This window comes from Oncorhynchus clarkii, chromosome 12 (genome assembly GCF_045791955.1).
Source record: "Oncorhynchus clarkii lewisi isolate Uvic-CL-2024 chromosome 12, UVic_Ocla_1.0, whole genome shotgun sequence".
Lineage (NCBI taxonomy): Eukaryota > Metazoa > Chordata > Actinopteri > Salmoniformes > Salmonidae > Oncorhynchus > Oncorhynchus clarkii.
The window spans coordinates 24,475,118-24,482,744 of record NC_092158.1 but is presented as its reverse complement, the minus strand read 5'-3'; positions in this window follow the sequence as shown (position 1 = coordinate 24,482,744).

Below are 7,627 nucleotides of genomic sequence, written 5' to 3'. Positions count from 1 at the left end.
TATGACAGTGAAAATTATTATGATAATGTTTGCACATGATAAAATCAATGTTGATTATATTCTATATTATAGAATAAATGAAAAGGATTATGATCATATGTTTGCACACCAGAAAATGTCAGTATTAATTATTATAATCCATGACAGAATAGAATCATTAGGATGCATGTCCCTGATTATTTGCTCTATTTATTTCAGTTGAGTTTGAGGGCCACATTCCAACAAAGATTCCTGATCTACCCCCTTTAACTGAAGTCACAGTGTCAACACTATTTGAAGAAATAGAGAACTAGTGGGTGATCTCTGACTCCTTAGACATCAGTCTATCGGAAGAGAAATCAATTGCCAATGATGATGATGATGAAGATGATCATCCACCTTCAGAGTTGGATGTCCCAGCACCAGTGGCAGCTGAGCCTGTGGACACAACTCCGGAACACCTATCAAACAAGAAATCCAAGATTCCACCTATGGGTATAAGCCATGTGGTCCCAAATGCAAGAGGCAATGTACTCAGAATATTTCAGAGGTTAGGCGAAAGGAAATATGGGACAAGCATTGGGAGATGAAGTATAAGGAGAAGAGGACATGGATCTTCCACATGGTGGCACAGCAATATAAGAAAAATGTCACTGTTGGTGCTGACAGTCGAAGCAGGAGGTTGTTTCTGTACCATCTTCCAAACCAGAGCGGTTCTGCACAACAGGTGTGTAAAGTGTTTTTTCTGACAACATTGGGCTACCACCCCAAAAATGACAGGTTGATTGTCACAATGATGGGCAAGTCAATCACCACCAAACTGATTCCACCAAAGGATCAGAAGGGAAAGAAAGCTTCAGCGAGCAAATTGAACATGAATCCAATCCTGCAACACATCACATCGCCTCTACCCCCCTAGTGACGTCAATATTCGGTTCAAGCATAATGACTACAAGGAGAAGAACAAAGATGCCAGCTGCGGTTATATAACCTATTGCAAGATGGTAAAGGGAAGGAACATCAGGTTTGTGAAGCTTGGAGAGGAGTGCGAGCTCTGTTTGGTGCAGGGTCATCATCTGAAGATGGAGCACTGGGAGAATGAGGCCATAGAAACCCAAGCCTGCCAAGACAACAGCCATGCAGCACCTGAATTCACCATCACCAACCCCGACTGCATGCAATGTAGAAAATATGAGGAACATAAGAAGTCTGCAGGGCAGAGCAGAAGCCATTACCAGGCTGATGCACAGAAGATTGGCCTGAGGACTGGTCTGTGAGGAGCGTTGATATGCAAAAAGTCATCATGCTCCCTCGCATGCCAGGTGTGAAAACAGCATTGTTCACAAGAAGAATCGTTGCCTATCACGAGACTTTCGCCACCATTGGAAAGAAGTCTCAAAAGAAGAAGAAAACAATCTCAGTGCTATGGTCTGAAGGAACAGCTGGTCGGAAGGCAGAGGAGATTTACTTCATCTTACGTAACAGCACTGGAGAGGGAGAGAGATGTCAAGCATGCAGTGTATTGGGTGGATAACTGCACTTCTCAACAAAAAAAAAACTGGTGCCTCCTAATATCACTGGTGAGTGTTGTCAATGCTGACTCAACTTTGATGGAGGACATCACCCTCAAGTTATTCGAGCCAGGACACACCTTCATGAGTGCAGACAGTTTCCACCATGGCGTGGAACAGGAAACGAAAGCTCGACCTGGAGGTGTGGTGTACAACTTCAGGGACTTCCTCTATGAGGTCGCTACTTCCAATGCAGGCAAGGTGGAGGTGGTTGAAATGAAAAAGGAAAACATCCTGGCATGGAAAGCTGGCTATTCCATCATCAAGCTGAAGAAGACAGCAGCACCAAAGCTGGCAGAGATGACTGAGATCCAGTTGAGGTGTGGATCCAGGAGCCTCTTCTACAAAGTCTCCCATGAAGAAAAGGACTTCACAGAGCTTGACTTCATCATGAAGAAAGTCACTGTAGAGACAGCCTCGACACTATGTACACAGGATAGAGGGATAGAAGAGTCCAAGAAGACATCACCCTAGCTGTGTCCTCTGATGCCTGCAAATCGAAGGTAGTTCTGTAATGACTTGGCTGTGAACAGCATTGCTGAGGATGAGGAGAGATATGGAAGAGCACTGAAGAAGTTTTACTTAAAAATGAAATGTTACTTAAAAATGAAATGTAACTATTCAGCATTTTATCAATTGTAGCTAAATGTCATTTGGGTCCTTTTGTGAATATGAACATGTAAATATGTTTAAAATGTATTCTTAAAGCTGTTATTTTTTCATTCAAAAGTGTCATTTGAAAAAATACAAATATTTTTTTTTTATTACCAATCTCATGGTCATTTTTTATAATTTGTATTACCCTACATCATACTTCGATCATGTTCCATCATTACATATTACAAGACAGGTAATCATTTCATGTTATTCAAACAATTTCAGTGCTGCTTTTCACATTTATTCTTATAACAAGACATGGGCTACTTGTCAAACACAGTATGTAATGTGACTGATGCAGAACCTACATCTCTACGTAAATACAAATGGTATCTTAGTGGAAGACACACAAAGTATGCAGTTTCAACTCTGTTACACTGTCAGTAATTACATTGCTCGTGTATTAATAGCATAAATGAGAAGTATAGTAAACTAACAAATGAAAATAGCAGATAATGCTCTCTTCTTTCGTATTACCCTGCAATTTATAACTGCCATTTAATGGTCAAAGGTCATGTCAGAGGTCAGGGTCAACATTATTAAAAAAAATACTCGGTGTAAGGCAACTGATCATTACATCTCCTATGATCACCCTAGAATTCATTTGGCTGGACAATTAAAAAACGCTGAAGCCATTTTTCTCAGTTCCACTCTATGAGCAGTTACTGCCTTTTTGCTTGGGAGGGCAGTATTATTATTTTTGTATTTTTTCCCCATATCCCCGGATTCCTACCGCAAACTCTGAACATTTTCATCTGGATCTTCGCAACTAGCTAACCGCAATCCCAGGTGACTACTCCTGGCTAGCGTTTCCATCCCAGAGCAAGCACCAATTAGCCTGAAGCTAGCCTGGCCATGGCTCCTGTGCAACCCCCGAAGCCCACTCCAGGGCTACAAATATCCGGGCCCCCGTGATATGCAACTTTTCAGGGAAGTTAGGAACAAATATACACAGGCAGTTAGAAAAGCTAAGGCTAGATTTTTCAAACAGAAATGTGCATCCTGTAGTACCAACTCAAAGTTCTGGGACACTGTAAAGTCTATGGAGAATAAGAGCACCTCCTACCAGCTGCCCACTGCTCTGAGGCTATGAAACACTGTTACCACTGAAAAATCCACTATAATTGAGAATTTCAATAAGCATTTCTCTACGGCTGGCCATGCTTTCCACCTGGCTACCCCTACCCCGGTCAACTACCCGGCACCCTCCACAGCAACCCGCCAAAGCCCCTACCATTTCTCCTTTACCCAAATCCAGATAGCTGATGCTCTGAAAGAGCTGCAAAATCTGGACCCCTGCAAATCAGCCAGGCTAGACAATCTGGACCCTCTCTTTCTAAAATGATCTGCCGAAATTGTTGCCACCGTACCTTTTCCGCTATGCAATCTGGTTTTAGAGCTGGTCATGGGTGCACCTCAGCCACGCTCAAGGTGCTAAACGACATCATAACCGCCATCGATAAGAGACATTACTTTGCAGCCGTATTCATTGACCTGGCCAAGGCTTTCGACTCTGTGACCACATTGACCACATTCTTATTGGCAGACTCGACAGCCTTGGTTTCTCAAATGATTGCCTTGCCTGGTTTACCAACTACTTCTCTGATAGAGTTCAGTGTGTCAAATCGAGGGCCTGTTGTCCGGACCTCTGGCAGTCTCTATGGGTGTGCCACAGGGTTCAGTCCTCGGGCCGACTCTTTCCTCTGTATACATCAATGATGTTGCTCTTGCTGCGGGTGATTCTCTGATCCACCTCTACGAAGACGACACCATTCTGTATACTTCTGGCCCCTCTTTGGACACTGTGTTAACCAACCTCCAGACGAGCTTCAATGCCATACAACTCTCCTTCCTTGGCCTCCAACTGCTCTTAAACGCAAGTAAACCTAAATGCATGCTATTCAATCGATCACTGCCCACACCTGCTCACCTGTCTAGCATCACTACTCTGGGCGGCTCTGACTTAGAATACGTGAACAACTACAAATACCTGGGTGTCTGGTTAGACTGTAAACTCTCCTTCCAGACTCACATTAAGCATCTCCAATCAAAAATGTAATCTAGAATCGGCTTCCTATATCGCAACAAAGCATCCTTCACTCATGCTGCCAAACATACTCTCATAAAACTGACCATCCTACCGATCCTCGACTTCGGTGATGTCATCTATAAAATAGCCTCCAACACTCTACTCAACAAACTGGATGCAGTCTATCACAGTGCCATCCGTTTTGTCATCAAAGCCCCATACACTACCCACCATTGTGACCTGTACGCTCTCGTTGTTTGGCCCTCGCTTCAAACTCGTCTCCAAACCCACTGGCTACAGGTTATCTACAAGTCTCTGCTAGGTAAAGCCCCGCCTTATCTCAGCTCACTGGTCACCATTGCAGCACCCACTCGTAGCAAGCGCTCCAGCAGGTATATCTCACTGGTCACCCCCAAAGCCAATTCCTCCTTTGGTCGTCTTTCCTTCCAGTTCTCTGCTTCCAATGACTGGAATGAATTGCAATCTCTGAAGCTGGAGACTCATATCTCCCTTACTAGCTTTAAGCACCAGCTGTCAGAGCAGTTCACAGATCACTGCACCTGTACATAGCCAATTTGTAAACAGCCCATCTATCTACCTATCTCATCCCCATACTGTATTTATTTATCTTGCTGCTTTGCACCCCAGTATCTCTACTTGCACATTCATCTTCTGCACATCTACCATTCCAGTATTTAATTGCTAAATTGTAACTAATTCGCCACCATGGCCTATTTATTGCCTTAACTTACCTCATTTGCACTCACTGTATGTAGACTTTTTGTTTTCTTTAGTTCTACTGTATTATTGACTGTATGTTTTGTTTATTCCATGTGTAACTCTGTGTTGTTGTATGTGTCGTATTGCTATGCGTTTGTCTTGGCCAGGTCGCAGTTGCAAATAAGAACTTGTTCTGAACTAGCCTACCTGGTTAAATAAAGGTGAAATAAAAATAAATAAAAATAAAATACCAACAAGCCTTCGATAGTTGAGAGCTAGGACAACTACAAAATCCCTGCCAGGAATGTACAAAACTGTATAAATTCAGTCTGAATGAGGACTACAGTGAGCCGCATTGATTTTGGCAATGTTGGCAGCTTTGCAGACAGCTTATTTTGCAACAATCAGTCAGACGCTTGAGCAACTTAATTATCACAAAATGTAGTATGCCAGATAATTGTATGCTATGAAAATGAGAGTATAGTGTTCCTTGTAAAGCCATCAATTATAACACCTTAACCAAGATCTAAAGACCACAAAGACCATCTGCATGTGACAATGATTAAGTACATACACCATCATTCCACCGAACCCACCGCACTAGACGGCAAAAAGCATCCTCAGTGCCTTCTGGTGTAAAAAATAGAGGAAGCTGTCCACTGTTTCTAGTGCTGAATAGTGCTTCCATCTTGTGGCTTTGACCTGCTACTGCAAACTTGCAACAAAAGGACAATAATTCCCCAGACATTCAGATTTATTTCACAGTGAAAAGAACGCCAACTGCTTTGCTATGAATAGACATATTGTGGTCACAAAGATTGTTATACAAATCTGATGTCTTCATGCTTTAAAAATATTTTTTTTGCAAATATAAATATATTGTTATGGGCTATGGGTCTTGCAAACAGTCTCCAACTTTTCCTCCTGTCCTTGTCAACTGTTCTCCTTCCTCCCCTTCATGCTGTCCCATTAAGACAGGCAGAGTCAGAGCCCTCCTAAGGAGCTCCATCTGTCCCATGCTCCCCTCTCCCTGGTGTGTGTTTGAGCGCTGGCACACAGTGCCAATCCATTCATCAGGCCCTGTCCAGCCTAAACACTCACCACACTGAGGACACATTCACCTTGGGCTGCCTCACTCTCACACACTGTGCTGCTGTGTGTGTGTGTGTGTGTGTGTGTATTTGTATCACAATGTGTTCATTACAAACCACTCTAATAACATCAGGATAAGGCCCCACAGTAGCTTGAATATTGTGCAGCTGTAAGGTTAACCATATTTTTCTCTTACCCTCTAACATTATTGTGCAATTCAGCTTGAAGACATAAACAATTTACAATACCTTTAGTTCTCAATTACTTACTGTGTACTGCAGTTGGTATCCCTGCTTAGATTTAGGCTGGGCTCCAACCCGATAGCGCTTTGTCGGCAAAGCACGTTTTAAAGCCAATGTTTCCGTGTTCGCGGATTCAAGGTCAACGCTTCAATCAGAAAGTACCTTTAAATGGCACACTGTCCAAATTCGCAATCAGATTGAATCCCGGCCCTGTTTGGCAAGTATATTCTTCAAAACACTTGCCCCAACCCTAACCAGGAAGTCACATGTGATGTCTTGCCTTGGCCATGGAGAATCTCTATGATGTGGAGGAAGAGGAGGAGTAGCAGAGAGGAGGACATTATAGATTGAGAGGAGAGTGGTCTTGCTCTTTCCTGGTTGTCCATAGTCACACAATGGGCATCTGTAATAACAAGTAATCACAAGTAGTCTAGTTAACAACATACATGTTTTGAGAACATCTCTGACAGTGACTTCTGGTTTATTTTTCAGGTTAAGTGCTAGTGGTGATAAAACGGTGCCATGTTGAGACAGAGCCATCTCCCAACAAGAAGCTAAGTGATGAAACTGACCTCATCTGAAATACAATGAGAGAGTTGTGCAGCTATTAAAATCCTGCTGACCACCATGTCCTCTGCTGGATGGTAACGTCATGCAGCTGCTAAATCAATAAGCATAGCTTTACAGTTTTATGGCCATTTGTCACGTCCTGACCTTAGTTCCTTTTTTATGTCTCTATTTCGGTTTGGTCAGGGTGTGAGTTGGGGTGGGCATTCTATGTTTTGTTCTGTGTGGTGTATTTCTATGTGTTTGGCCTGGTATGGTTCCCAATCAGAGGCAGCTGTCAATCGTTGTCTCTGATTGAGAACCATACTTAGGTAGCCCGTTCCCACCTGGGTTTGTGGGTAGTTGTTTTTTTATTTTTTTTTATTTTGTCTCTGTGTCTGCACCAGACAGAACTGTTTCGTGTTGGTCTAATTTTGTTATTTTGTCTTAGTGTTCTGAGTTTAAATAAATATTAACATGGACACGTACCACGCTGCATTTTGGTCCGATCTTGACTACTCTTTCTCAGATGACAAGGAGAACAGTTACACCATTCCTGCAAACTCAAGTCACATTCAACTGAAATGGAATATTATGCAAAATCATTGTGCACGCATTTATGACCAACATTTAGAGAATAGGCACAGCCTTCTCCACATACTGTTTTACATGTGGCAACTTCAGTCACACTTTCACTTGGAAGGATGTGCTTGGAGAAGTGTTAATAGCTCTGTAATGGAACATTACATACAGTACATTACTGAATCCTTTGACCGACATACAGTGGAGAG